The sequence below is a fragment of the Cricetulus griseus genome (assembly GCF_003668045.3).
Source record: "Cricetulus griseus strain 17A/GY chromosome 1 unlocalized genomic scaffold, alternate assembly CriGri-PICRH-1.0 chr1_1, whole genome shotgun sequence".
Classification (NCBI taxonomy): domain Eukaryota; kingdom Metazoa; phylum Chordata; class Mammalia; order Rodentia; family Cricetidae; genus Cricetulus; species Cricetulus griseus.
This window is the reverse complement of record NW_023276807.1, coordinates 231,681,144-231,696,866: the sequence shown is the minus strand read 5'-3', so window position 1 is coordinate 231,696,866 and position 15,723 is coordinate 231,681,144. Positions and strand designations below refer to the sequence as shown.

General features: G+C 40.8%; 1 long non-coding RNA gene across 1 annotated transcript; it reads left to right on the top strand.

Annotated features, from left to right (window-relative positions):
* The first annotated feature begins 4,272 nt into the window (after positions 1-4,272).
* On the top strand, positions 4,273-13,820 carry LOC103160668. Its single transcript, XR_003480104.2, has 4 exons — positions 4,273-4,370; positions 9,184-9,301; positions 10,410-10,496; positions 12,088-13,820. It is a non-coding gene; the product is annotated as an uncharacterized LOC103160668 (long non-coding RNA).
* Positions 13,821-15,723: the final 1,903 nt, after the last annotated feature.

Below are 15,723 nucleotides of genomic sequence, written 5' to 3'. Positions count from 1 at the left end.
ATGTGTTCTTGGATTTGGTTTGCAAATATTTTATTGAGATTTTTAGCATCTAAGAGATAATGTCTATAATTTTCTTTGTTGGGTCTTTATATGGTTTTGGTTTCAGGATAATAGTGGTTTCATAAAATACTTAGGAAATATTTATTTAGTTTCTATTTTTCTGAATAATTTGAGGAGTGTTGGCACTAATTCTCCTTTGAAGGTCTAGTAGAATTCTGCTGAATGCATGCGGCACTGGGCTTGTTATGGATGGGACATTTTCAATTACTGTTTCTCTTTCACTAGAGGTTATACGTCCATTTAAGTTGCTAATTTGATATTGATATAACTTTGGCAGGTGATACATTTTTTTTTTAAAATCATCCTTGGTAGGGTGGCAACCAGTTTGGTGGAATACAGAGTTTTAAAGTATGTCTCTATTATTTCCCTGAGTTTCCTTGGTGTCTGTTGTGATGCCCCCTTTTCATCACTGAGATTATTAATTTTGATCTTCTCTCTCCTCTTAGTTAATCTCCTAATGATCTGTCAAACTTGTTGCACTTCTCTAAAAACCAAGTCTTCTTTTCATTATTTTTTTCTATTAGTTTTTGTTCAGTTGTTTGTATCATTGTTTTAGTTTATTTTTCCCCTTCTACTCCTACTTTTCTGGGCTATTATTTCTTCCTGTTGCTCTAACCTTTTAGATATGCTCTTAAAGTATTAACATGATGTCTCCCCAGTTTCCTGATATAAGTACTCAGTGTTATGAACTTACCTGCTATAACTACCTTCATTGTGTCCAATAGGCATGGGTGTTTTCATTTTCATTCAATTTTAAAGATTTTAGTAATTTTCTTGATTTCAGACTTGACTCATTTTCATTCAATAGAGAGTTTTTCAATTTCCATTAATCAATGATGACCACACAGAATGCAGTTATTTCAATTTTCTTATATCTGTTGAGACTTTGCTTGTATGGTATCTGGTCAATTTTGGAGAAAGTTCTACTAAGTGTTAAGAAGAAGGTATATTATTTTGTGTTTGGGTGAAATGTTCTGTAGATTTCTGTTAAGAACATTTAATTTATGATGCCATTTAACTCCAGCATTTCTCTGTTTAATTTTTGTCTGGATGACCTGTATATTGGCAAGAATGTGGTATTTAAGTTACCACTAGTAGTGATTCTTTTATGAATTTCAGTACCTTGTATTTGAAATATAAATGTTTAGAATTGTAATTTTCTTGGGTGTATTTTTCCTTTAATTAATATCTCTTCTGATTATCTTTGGTTTCAAGACTATTTTGTCTAATATTAAGATATTCACATCTTCTTGCTTCTTGGGTCCATTTGCTTAGAATGCCTTTTTCCATCATTTTACCCTAAAGTGATGTCTATCCTTGCTGGTGAGGTGTGTTTCTTGGATGTAGCAAAGAAATAGATCCTGTGTTCTAATCCATTCTATTATTCTGTGTCTTTTTATTGGGGAGTTGAGACCAATAATATTAAGGGTTATTAATTAGCTATGTTTATCAATACTGGCATTTTGTTGTTAACCCCAGCTTTTTAATGTACTGTTCTGGAATTAGTTATTCCTTGTGTTTGGGGAGTTAGTTAACCGCTAGGGTTAGTTAACCTCTTCACATTGAAGTTTTTCTTATAGGGCCTTCAGTAGAGCTGGATTAGTAAATATAATTTGTTTAAATTTAGTTTTATTATGCAATTTTTCTTTCACAGTCAATTGTGATTGAAGGTTTTTCTGAGTATAGCAGTCTGAGCTGGCTTCTATGGTCTCTCAGACTTTTTGCTTGCCTTCTGGCATGGAAAAAATGAGTCTTCATTGACAAGTCAGGTGTTACTTTAATGGGTCTGCCTTTGTATGTTACTTGGTCTTCTTCCTTTGCAGTTTTTAATACCCTTTCTTTGTTCTTTATGTTTAGTGTTTTTATTATTGTGTGTCATGGGGAATTTCTTGTCCCCCCCCCCCCCCGATCCTGTCTATTTGGTGTTCTGTGTACTTCTTATACCTTGGTATTTTCCTTCTTTAGATTGGGGAAATTTCCTATTATTTTGTTTAAAACAATTCTGTGCCTTTAGCCTGGGTTTCTTCTCCTTCCTCTATCCCTATAATCCATAGGTTTGATCTTTTCATAATGTCTCAGATTTCCTGGATGTTTTGTGCCAGGATTTTTTTCCAACTTTTTTTATTTGAATTAGAAACAGGATTGTTTTACATGACAATCCCAGTTCCCTTCTCCCAGCAGTCCTCCCCTACCACCCCACCCCCAATAAAACCTTATCTGTCACATTTCTTTCCTGCTCCCCCTGGATGGTGAGGCCTTCCATAGGGTGTCATCAGAGCCTTTCATATCCTTTGGGATAGGGCCTAGGCCCACCCCTGTGTGTCTTGGCTCAGGGAGTATTCCTCTATATGGAATGGGCTCCCAAAGTCCACACCTATGCTAGGGATAAATACTGGACTTCTACAGGAGGTCCCATAGATTTCTGAAGTTTCCTCACAGAAACCCATGTTCCTGGGGTCTGGATCAGTCCCATGCTGGTATTCCAGCTATCAGACTGGGGAACAAGAGTTCCCGGATGTTCAGGTCAGCTGTTTCTGTGGGTTTCACCAGCCTGGTCATGACCTCTGTGCTCTTCACTGATCCTTCTCTGCATCTGGGTTCCAGTTCAGTTCCGTGATTAGTTATGGGTGTCTGCTTCTACTTCCACCAGCTGCTGGATGAAGGCTATAGGATTGCATATAAGTCAGTCCTCAATCTCATAATCAGGGGAGGGCATTTAAGGTGCTGAGATAGTTAACTGGTGTCATCTTTGTAGCTCTCCAGACATTTCCCTAGTGCCTGATATCTCTGTAAACCAAAAATGTCTCCCTACCGATGACTCATTGGTGGAGAAAGAAATCAGAAAAACATCACCTTTTACAATCATCACTAACAACATAAAATACCTTGGGGTAACACTAACCAAAAATGTGAAAGACCTGTACAGTAAGAATTTTGAGTCTCTAAAGAAAGAAATTAATGAAGATACCAGAAAATGGAAAAATCTTCCATGCTCTTGGATAGGTAGGATCAACATAGTAAAAATGGCAATCTTGCCAAAAGCAATCTACAGATTCAATGTAATCCCCATCAAAATCCCAACACAATTCTTCACAGACCTTGAAAGAACAATTCTCAACTTTATATGGAGAAACAAATGACCTACGATAGCCAAAACATCCCTGTACAATAAAGGAACTTCTGAAGGCATCACCATCCCTGACTTCAAGCTCTATTACAGAGCTATAGTCCTGAAAACAGCTTGGTATTGGCACAAAAACAGACAGGTAGACCAATGGAATAGAATGGAAAACCCTGATATTAACCCACACACCTATGAACACCCGATTTTTGACAAACAATCCAAATCTATATGATGGAACAAAGAGAACATCTTCAACAAATTGTGCCGGGATTTTTTTAGATTTAATGTTTTTGTTTTTGCTGACCTATCCACTTCTTCTACATGGAAATTCTTTCTTCCATGTCTTGTAATTTGTGGGACTTTCCTCTGAGGTTTTAGTTTTACTTCCTAAATTGTTCATTTCTAGTTTTATTTTAGTTTTGGTTTTCTTTGGTGATTCTATTTCTACTTTCATGTCTTGAAATGTTTCCATTACTCCATTCAACTGTTTGTGTTTTTATGGTCTTCATTAACATATTTGTTCATATCCTCTTTAAGGTTCTTGAACATATTTGTAATTGCTATTTTGAAGACCCTGTCTTCTTGTTCTGCTAATCTGCATTTCTCTGAGACTATCACAATGTATTACTGGCTTTGGGAGGAGGCAAACTGACCAGGCTGTTCATGTTTGTGTTTTTGCCAGGGATCTAGACACCTTGAGCTATGATTTTGAGGTGTCTCCTGGTGTCCATATCTGGTCTTCTCTTTTTTGGGCAGGGGTCTGTTCTCTGGTTGTTGCTACCTACTCTGCATCCTAGGCAAGTATGGTGACTCTGGAGTACCTGATAGAGAGTACTTCTAAGAGTCAGTGGGGGACAGAAAGAAATGGAGATATCCTAAGAGAAAAGGCTGAGAGGCAGAGGGAAATAGCTAGGGGTAATGGGGTCTCACCAAGAGATGAGGTGCTCAAGGTAGTCATGGTATGGAAAGGGGTTCCTACAGAAAAGCTGCTACAGGACTAATAATAATTCTGGAATAAGCAGAATGGAGGGTAGGATGGATGTTTTAAAAAAATACCTACCTGCATTCCAATCTGTTGTTACCAGCACGGGAGTCTCTCACAGTAAGGGTTTTTGCTGACTGGTGGCTGGCACAAAGGAGTGAAGATGGGCAGGAAGGGAAGAATGAGAGAGTCTACTGGAAGGAGGTAAGGGAACCACAGCTCAACACCAAGAGGTAGAGTCACCAGGGACTGGAGGTAGGGTGGGAGGAAGATCTCCTGAAAGCAGGCCGCAGTAAGAAAAAGAGTAAGTCTGGAGAGACAGGGATGAAAAAGCTCTGCGTGTGTTTTTATGGTGTGTGATCAGCAAGTTCCTCATTACTCATCTTAGCTCAGAAATGACCCACTTGAACAAATCACTTCATATAAGATCGGAAAGGAATCCAATGATGTACACTAGGTATAGAAACAGCTTAAATATGACTTCTGGATTCAGTAACTGTATTAATGTATGCCAGCTAATCGATATGTTTACTGAGGCAACCAGTTCTTCTTAGTCTATATTAGAGTCATTTAAAATCTTGGGCATCTGCGACAAGTGAAAATGCGTGATTGAATGACTCATGGGGACATTCCAATGGTTTGATTCATAGATGATTGAAAATGCCATGATCATATTTTTAGTATAAAACAGAGAAGAAACAAAACTGCAGAAAAAAAATAATAACAGCTTTATCTGTTCATCAATCAGAAAATGCTAATATCTCTTCTTTACATGATTAAAGTTAATTTGTTAAACGTACTTTGATTGGATTTTTCAGTATGTTCTACATCACTAGGCAAGATGTACTGATAAGAGATTTTTCTATGCTGAAAATGTAACCATAATGAAATACATTTGGAATGGAGGGAGGGGGCAGATGAATGAGTGGTTTAAGATTTTCCTAAACATAGCCTCCAGGATCCAGCCACGCCAATTTCAGGCAATGTGCTGAGATTTGCGAGGCCACACCTCTCTAGTGCAGAGGCAGAGTCCTCAGAACAGTAATATTTATCACACACTCTCCTGCTGTCGAATTTAAATCTGATAAAGTCAATAGTCCTTTAGCACACTACAGATCTCACTCAGACAGAAGTTTCTTTATAATTATTCTTTTGTCCGATCTCCATACAAAAAAATGCTTTCAGAAATTGTTTTGCTGAGTATTTTTACATACTTGACATCCTCGAAAAACATCTGTAACTATTATAGGACTTATTCAGCTGCTATGTTTTGCTATCGACAGGAGAAATGTGAGCAATTCCAAAAACTGTTTTTATAATTGGATTACAACTTTTGCAAATAATTACTGCCATAGAAACGAGTGGCCTGAAGTCTGCTGGAAACCGCTGCCAGGGATAACTTTCTTGTCTGTTTTCCTACCTGTACATTTTTAGGCTTTTTTTTTTTTATCACTGGCAACAAAGTAACTCTACTCCTTTATCCAAAATATATCCTCAGGCTGACAGAGTTCTAGGGAAAAGGACCAAAGTGAGGAAACCATCACATTCCTTTACCTACTGGTGGGATCAGAAATAAAATATTCAGGAGATGAGAGTGAGCCAAGAGAGTGTCTGAGAGGTATCATGGGCCCTTCAAGTTCCGTGAGGCAGCTGCAATGTTCCCAGAATCCTGGTTACCTTGTCTGCATAGAAACCTCTAAAATGAAATGAAGCTATCATGCCTTTTCAAGCTCACCTAAGGGGGATTTAGGAGGAGCTACACAGGGGTTTCCTCCACCAGCAGGGGTCAGAGAGGACAGGGCGGAAAACAACAGCATTCACACCTGCAGAACCAGCTGAGGCTTACCATCTACTACCTTCTCTCCTGTTGCATGCATGCATGCCACTTGAAACAATCCACCAGGCTTCCCTCTTTTAAAACCATCTTACAGTGAGGACGTTACTATGACTATGCCATTGTCAAATCTGTGACCTGTCTGAGGCAGAAGTTGCCAAGTTAAAGGGCTGAAACATGCTAAAGGGTCAGCCAGCAGAGTGGCAGCAGAGTGTGGGCAGGTGGATGTGGTCCTCTTTCACTGACCCTAGCAATGAAAGCCCCAGTTGCACTTGGGTGGGTCGGGGGAAGGATGTGGAATGCAAGGAAAGAAGGCAGAAGAAATTCTTCCAAGATGCACAGATACACCCACTCAAATATCTCTGCTCCTTCTGAAGTCTGGAATTCAAGGTTCAGGGGAGTGGACAATTCTTTACACAGAGGGTTTACATTGTCAGCGAGTGTAAATGCCAGAGATGAAAACAACAATGGCCCTGGATCCTCAAACCACAGACAAGTGCATCTTCATGTGCACTCAGTTAACTGGACTGTGGCTGCCTGGTGGGACACTATGAAAGATTAGTCTACAGTCACAAGGAATGTCCAGAATAGCATCCCAGAAGGAAAGTTACATCTGTAAAACCAAAGCCAAAAAAAACACTGAAAATGATAAGTAATATAGCAGCAATTCTGACTTACTCTATTTTGGCCCTTCAATCCAAAAGGTTAATTAGTATATTAGATTGTGTTCACAGAGCATGGGAGCTGACATAGCACATGCAACATCTAACTGTCAGCTTACACACAAGGGGCTTTGGCTATTCAGGCCTTAGGTTGCCCTCTACTCATTAACTCCATAATTTCCATGAGAACCCCAAGAAGAAAACATTGTCTCCAATTTATAAGTGAAGGCACACATCAGCCTTAGCAATCACCAAATTTGTACCTGATTCAATAGCACATTCAGCCACGCTAACACCCTGACACTCTAGCACACTCGGCCACACTAGCACCTTGACTCTATAGCACACTCAGACACACTAACACTTACTGGAGGTGTACGTATAGTGGCCTGGTCTCCTTTCTCAGAAGTGCAGGCCTTGGATCCCAGATCAACAGGGTGCTTCCTTCAAGATCAGCTTTTCTAGGACTTGCCCTGGACACAATTTCAAGTACTTATGCGTGTATAAATCATAATTGCTATAATTAAGAAAAACATATCCTTAAAGCAATCAACTTTGGAAACCACTGACAAAGTGGCACCTGTTCTTTTCTATGCCAGTCACTGGCCCAGATGGGGACCCATGCAGTGGCAGGAGAAGATGAAGAACCTCTATAGACACATAGACATTCCATAGCCCCCGTCACCTGACAGACTCAGAACAACTGGCCCCCTGCAGAGGGGGTGGGATTTTTCCATTCATCTAGAGAGGCACCTGGGTTTCCAGACTCAGATCCTACCAAATTCTTATCTGTTCCCTGCTAAGCTCAGTCTCTGATCTTCAAAAAAAGACTAGAATAGATGCTGCAACACATCCACCTCTGGCATGGTCACCGTTCAGATCATGTTAACACAGGCATGGAGATTTTGGGCAGAGGAATGAAGGAGCTGTTGGCAGGGGGTCTTCATTACACGTCTGTCTCCCGCACAACGCCGTCAATGCTCATTTGCTTTTTCCAACACCACGGTTACAGCTGGCTTCCACTTTCAAAATTTTAAAACTGCAATCGTCACAGTAAATGGCGTTGGCAGAAAGGAAGCTCCATGGGGACAAAGCTTTTCCATTTAGTGATGCAGTTGAACTAGTTTGGTCTTACTGTCTGTTGGACATGGAAGTTCTTGTTCTACTTTGGAGTCACTCAAGAGCTGACTCTTAATGACAAAGTCTTGCTAATGACATTAGCAAGAATGATCTGTTACACTTGCTGCAAAGCAGCACCTTGTCTGGAAGTTCAGAACATTAGCAGCCACCACGTTTTTAATCCCAGTACTGGAAAGACAGAGGCAGGAGGATCTCTGTGAGTTCGAGGCCAGCTTGGTCTACAGAACTAGTTCCAGGATAGCCAGGGCTACACAGAGAAACCTGGTCCTGAAAATCAAAATCACACAAACCAAAGACCTTTAGCAGCATTCTAAAGAACAGGCAATACGGGCAGCTGTGATTCGAGGTTCTGTGTACTGATGTCCTCTGACTGTTGGCTTTAACAAACTTCAGACACGCTGTGTTCCACTTTTCTTCATACCAAAATGTAGTTTAGGCTACCATTTAGACCTTACAGCATTATAGAGATCATGAATGATGAAGAGAACAACAGGCATTCAATAAACATGGCCCAAGAACCAGCTAGCTGTGCAGCAGGCACTGTGCCAGGCAACAGCAACGGGTAAGGATGAGAGCATGGTCCTACCATCACTGACCACTGCCATGAACAAAAGGGAAACAATCAGTAAAAGACAGAAGTGGGAGCAGGACCTCCAGACACAGGACAAGTCTGAGGTCTGTCTAAGTCTACACCAAAGTGTCAGTGTCCTCCTTGACTCACCGCTTCCTAGAACATACCTTTATAGCACATTGGCTCTCATGCAACATAAACCCACGTTCTGAATACGTCTCCCCACCCTGGTCCAAATCCTGGATTGGGGTTTACCACATACAGATTTACTGCCTGTATTACTCTGTCAGTTCTAACTTTTCTCCTAGTTTGTGGCCCTGCCGCCATTTAGTTACTGTTCTCAAGAGTTAGAATTTTGTTAGAACGTTTGTTCAGACCATGTCACTCTTCTATTTAGTCTCCTATCTCATCTAACGAAGAAGCCCTGAAAGCCCTCACCAGGACGCATCCCTGAAACATCACACTTGCGGCTCCTGATGCACTGAACTCGCTTCCCTGGATATACACGTCGTTCTGGCTCCTGCACTCCTTCTTGAGTCTATCCAGAGGGTACCAGCCTAGTTACTTTATTCCTGACTCTACTCCACTCCCTGCACTCCATCTTTTTCTTTCCCTGTCCCATTATCATCCACCAGTGTGGTTATGGTTTTTTATTCTATTTAATGGCTGCCTTTCCCATCTCTTTCCAGCTCCACAAGTTGGTTGGACCCATTTCTTCTGGGTTCTCATTCACCAATGTCACAATTTCCTGAAGTTGGCTATGCTCACTTCATCCAAAGCCAAATTACTAATACAATAATTTTCTCTAAGGATGCCTGCTTAGACCATGATCATCCTGGCTCCTGTCCGACAAGAAGAATATGCTTTAATGGAGGTCCAAGTTCAATGCTTTCACCAATGAACCTACGATGTTTGGCACCCAGTAATGGTAAGATAAGCAATGGCTAAATTCGTGAATTTATTTCTATCTCCTATATTCAACCAAGTTGAAAGAATATCAGAATACCAAACCTTTGCTTTTAGGGACGAGTCAAATCTATTCTCTTGTCAAGCACAGCTATGTTCTTCCTTGGGCCTATGCTATCTGCATGGTTCATGCACAGATCAAGAATTGCCAGGGTGGCTCAGCCTCTGTAATTCCTCAAACCAAGAAGCAGCAAAGAGTCGACTGGGAAAATTCACGACACAAACCTGGCCTGTCACTCTTACTGTAACTTTCCGGAGCAAATATTAGATTGAAGAGACTGTGACAAAGTCTTATGTAAAGTTATGGGAAATATTTGTAAAAATTGAGGGAAATGCCTGACAAGATTCCTTTAAAATATGTTTCTTTTTAATAGCTCAAGGGCAGTTTAAGAGACTGTGGAGGCAACAGCCAGCTGGCAAGGACTTGCAGAGACCTGGGTTGTCCTTTCAGGTGCAGTGCAGCCAACTCTGCTGAGCAAGATTCCTCCATTAGAGAGGATAGAGCTGGCCCACTTACAAGTCTTAATGGGACTTTAATCAGTCTTAGGTAGAAACATGGGGGTGTTACTGAGCTTGGGGAACACTGTGGAGGAGTGAGGATTCCATGGGGAAAGTGGAGAGCGGGGGTTGAGGAAGATGATAGCATTAAAGCACTGGACCAAGTGGGCCAAGAGGATACAGTTTGCACTCAGTGCACAGCGGCTCCTTCGCAAAACTGCCCTTCTCTAGCCCGGAGCAGTCAGGGGACCAAAACAGTTTTCCTGGCAAAATGTTCCTTATTATTTTCAACTATCACCAGTGCTGTCAACTTAACACATGCCCTGAGGCAAAGCTGCTATAGGAGGGTGTGGGCACAGAGATCCCTAGTCCCTGTGACTATGATGCTCAGAAATTTCCCAGGACACCAGACAGTGTTTCCTATGCCTGGGCTGATAATTCTGTAGTGCATACATGATCATACAATCGCTACCACTATGGAAACCAGAGCTCACAAAGTTGTCACTCACCAAGAAGGGGCTTCAGTCTCTAACATTGCCATCCTCATACTCAACACCCCACTGTTCCTTCAGCAGATGACGCTGATCCTACTGGAGAAACGTTTGGTCCCATCCAGGGTAGGTGTTGGTAGAGGTGAGGAGATCCTAGCAAAGCTTCAGGTAAGCAAGGACTATGAAGGAGGGTTCTGGATATAATACAATATGACCACCCCCAAACTTAAATCATTCCTGTTATACTCTATATCACATACATCTCATTCTGTGTGTGTGTGTCTATGAAACACTATCCTAGGTGTTAAAAGGCACAATGACGACTTCTTTTCCCAGAACACCACCAATTTAATGGCTGAAAGAAAATCTTTCTAAAGTGTATTTTGCCAGTGTATACCTTCACTAAGGGGTCTCGTGGCCACTATACATTTTTGGTGACTTGGAGGCATCATTATGAACATGCTACACGTGGGGGGTAGGGCACAGCACTGAAAACAGCTTCTTTAGAAGTGAGGGCATCCCAGAAGCTGGGGCTGCTGATCACAAGAAGAGCTGACTGAGAACCACTTGCTGGTTTTTGGATTAGACAGATGGGAGGATGACGTGTGCATGGACAGATTGATGAATAAACAGAAAATACTCCTGGTGTCCACCACCCTCCTTCTTGTCTTCTCTCAGTCCACACATGAACTAAGCACATGCTTCAGGACTAATATGCTGTGCACAAGCACAAAACAGGCCCAAGCCACCACTGAGTAACAGACAGCAACTGCAGAATCCCTCTCTCTTGATAACCCCAGTAACAGCCAATCCTGTAGATGGCCTTGCAACACTGATGTGAGCCACCCAATTCTTATTCAGCACACATATTTCAACATCACTTGCATTCTCCTTCTAATCTCCTCTCTGCCCATCATCCTACTATCTATCTTTCTTTGTTCTTCTCATATCACAATGTCTATAAAATGCCCCAAGACAGCCTGCCACGGGGCAGGTACTCAATCAAGGCAGGAGACCCTGCAAAGCAATAGGCCATTCTTTCACCTGACACTTTCCCCAACCTCTGCATCTTTTTATGATCAGGTTGATACATATAGACACTGCTCATCTTCATGGCCAGCAAACCCACAAATCACAATTGGTTACTTTCTATTTGTGACTCTCTGTGGATGAAGCTTTTTTTCTTTCCTTTTGCTTCTGCGGGAGATATTCATTAGCCTTGTCTATGCCTGAGTAACTCATTTGTGACTGGGGAGGATGAGATCTTAAAGGTCCTTTATTGGCTGGGGAGATGACTCGGTGGTTAAAGTGCTTCCTATACAAGCATGAGGACTGCCGTTTGGATTCCCAGAACTCATGTGAAAGCGGGGGGGGGGGGGGGGGGGATTAGGGAGTAATTCTGTCCTCTAAAGGCATAGCCTAGGGAACCCCAGAGCAAGACGGTTAGGTGGACTAGCAATATTAGTGAGCTCTGGGTTTGACTGAAGGAATCCACCTCAATAAATAAGGTGGAAGAATGAAGGATTATTCCTACCATGGTCCTCTGCACTCCACATGTACACACACACACACACACACACACACACACACACACACACACACACGCAGAGGTCAGCAAACCATGTATACAAACATTCACACCACAGATACACACATGGGGGGAGGAAAATTCCTTTAATGTATTTTGTATTATTTTCATAAATTCTCCCCACCGATTCAACTTTAATAAAATCATTACTTTGTATTTGTATTTTTATAGATCTTTCACATCTGAGCATAATGAACAATGCTGAGTCCAAGTTACACTGCCATGGACGTCATCCTGATGCTGCCCCCTCAGGGAGTGTCAACAGCTCATAGCCTAAGACTCAAACAGGAAAGGCAAAGAAAGCAGTTAATAAGTACGTCGAGTGTACAGCATCTGATTATTTTCTCCAAATAACCTCACATTTGCAGTAGAAAAAATAATCACTGTTACTTCTAATAAAGGTCTCACCATATTATTTTAATCATCAACACTTGAACACAATTATAATTGCATTGAAAAGTGATACCTATTTTGTTATGGCATTAGAATTCATGTAAGGGGCAGCAACACAAATACAGAAATTGGCAATTACTAAAGTAGGAAAGCATTAGCTTCCTATTCTCTTAGATGTTTCATTATGCACATCGCCTATACATTCAGAAAGGACTTAAGTCAATTTGTCTGAATTTCAAATATTTTTGTACAGCTGTTTTATGAGAAAATAAATTCCAATCCTCCATACTTTTAAATTGTTTTAGCCTCTCATAAGTTTGAGAGAAAAAAAAAAACCCTGCTAACATTTTCATCCATTTAAAATTAACATGGCAGATTTCCAAATGCTGGGAATTGAAAAGTGCCTGTTCCCAGCACATGGTCTCAACCATCTGCTCTGACCATCCGGATAAGGTCCAGACATCACCTCCAATGTGTTATTAAAAAGTCAAAGTGGTTCTGGGATGGACGTAATTTTTTTCCAGCATTTTACACGTGATGAATGAGCTATAGCTTTTCCAAACAAGGAACCTGCTGACTGCATGCACGTAGGCACTTATCTTCGGCTCTATATTCAACTGTGCGTGTTTACATTTGTCCACTCGGCACCCTCCCTGCTCCCATCTCCATCAAGCACATGTAGCCCCCTCATACACACACCCCACATACAAATGTAAACTTGCCTCGGGGAGCTTGAACCACAACATGCCCAGGAACACAAAAGGCTTGGTACTCTTTCAAACTGACAGTGTAATACATTCTACACTAACTAGAATTAGGGACATTTTATTTCCCCCATGAGAACACAGAGTTAATTCACACACTGATTAATTATCATGCTCTTATTTGCTTCAAACTTCTTCATTTCACATTTTTTTTAAGCTTTGCTTTGTGGGACAGCATTAGCTACTCATAGGAGGGCACAGGCACCTCACATAGATGAGGCTGCAAAGGTATAAAACAGATGTCAAACTTCTTTTTCTCTTTGCCTTTCAAATTGAAATACTCCCCCACAAGTCCACAGTCTTATCATTCAATTCATTCTTTTCATTTAGGATCCACCAGAACAGGCAAATTCTTAGAAAACAAAGTAACAATTTTCCAATGTTGATGTTAAAAATAAATCATTCATTGCCAAAGAACAAACCTCCATAAAACACTAATCAGCATAAGTATTTCAGCCGAGAGTAAGTTGTCAAGTTGAAACAATATTAAAGTAGGACAGGGAAGCTTGCTGTAATACTGTGGAAAATACTCGAAAGACAGAGTTCAACATTGCCAGTCATTTTTAAACCACTATAAAATACTCAATGGAAACGGTTCAACAAGGGTGAAAACACAGTTATTTCTTCCTACCCCTTGGAAGACTTTACGAAATGCTGTTTTGTAATTATCTGAGTGATATATATGAGAAACTGAGTTAGAAGGTACTTTGTTTCCCTATTGTGATCAGAAATGCTTCAGCTAAGGAGGCCCAGGACACCGCACTGTGGCTCTACACACACACACACACACACACACACACACACACACACACACACACACACACACTCACTCACTCAAATCCATCTGCCAGGCATCAAGAATTGCAACAGTTAGAATAATCCTGCAGTGTAAATGTTTAAATGTTAAATGCCAGACATACACGGAAGGATTTGAAGAGAGAATCTTGCAAACATGACTCTGTCACACATCTGGTTTGGTCTCCTCTGGATGTCTAAATGCAACCATCATTTCAGATTTACTTTATAATGAGAGAAATCAAGTCACAACCCACGTACTCTCCAGGGGTTACTTAAATGATGCAGACAACCCACACTACTCCCTGAAGGACAGCTAACTCTCCAACCTTATTAGCAACACACAATTCTTACATTTTAAGTATCTTAAGTCAGTGATTTTTAGAAACTTGGGGAAAACCATGTAATTCAACCGATTTCAACAGAGCAAGAAAAATCTTCAATCATTGTTCTCATGTATTCTAGCAATGCTTGTTGGGCAAAGCCATATTGCACAATAATGCTGGCAACCACAGGCTGGGCTTAACAATCAGTGACATGTACAGTCTGGGAAACATATACGCCTTCCAGAAGCTGGAAGCCTTACGTGGAGGCCTAGGCTTGTCCCTGGCAGGTACATCACTCTTTTTCATGTCTTCCAGCAATGTTTGCCTTCCAACCTGCTAATGCACTGATGTCATAAAGAAAGATACTCTGCCTGCTTTCCCACTGTCTGGCAGCACAGTCAAAATGTTTTTTTTTTTCCTTTTCCTTTTTGCTAATTCTGTCCTTTGTATCTAAGCAGTCATGGTCATCTTTACATATGACTGGTAGTGCTACAATATTAAAGAGTTCTTAGAAATGTGTTTCATGGGCAGAGTTAATGAGGGGTGAACACTGGAAAGGAAGTCAGATGAAAGTCATTTCAACTGCTCTAGAAGCTGGCCTCTAAACATCGCCAGGAAGGCTAGACAGTTGCTCTGAATAAGATGTGCTTAGCTAGTGAAGGAGACCAGACTACCTGACAGGAAGGGATTTTAGGAAAGAAATCACAGATTTACCTCACAGGGACTGCACTAGGCTCACAGTGCCTTAGCAAAGCTTTCCCACTTGATTGAGAAGATGGGAGAGCTGCAGAAGATCCTCAGTGGCAGAGTGTTTTGCCTTTCTACCATGCCTTAGGTCCTGGATTCAACTTCTAAGACCACACATGAGAAAATGGAGAAATTAGAAGTGGAATTGGATTATCACTCATAGTTAGACAGACAGACAGATACATAGATTTAAGTGAACAGAAAGAAGGTAACTGGTAGCTTAACAACTGCTATTAGATACAAAGAGAAGGTTGTGTTGTTATTTTTTCAAAAAATGTTTAGAAATAAAATTTTGGGAATTTTCTTTTTAAAAAGAGACATAAGATTTTATGACGCTTGAAAAGTTGTCTAAGAATTATTTGAAATTTAGACTTTTAAACTAATGCATTTCCTTGGAGCAAGTTGTATAAAAACTTTGATCTGCTAACCAAATAATTCTCAGAAATTCTTGTTCCTGTATTTCTCACTGAGATTTTAAAGCCATGATTCACAAAATAAATTAGCTACATTGACTAACTGTGCTGTCTACCAGACCATAGAACTAGGTTCATAGACAGGATGCAGAGAACACTCATGTTATGTCACTTATGCCTAGCTCTACAATGCCATCAATAAAGCTAACTCATGGTGAATCTATGTATCTGAGCAATTAAATGTTAATTTAGTTTCTGGGGAGATGGTTAAGAGTGTCTGCTGCTCTCGCAGAGGACCAGATTTGGGTTCCTAAAACCTATGACAGGTAGCTGGCAACCACCTGTAAATACTGCAATTCCAGATCTGAT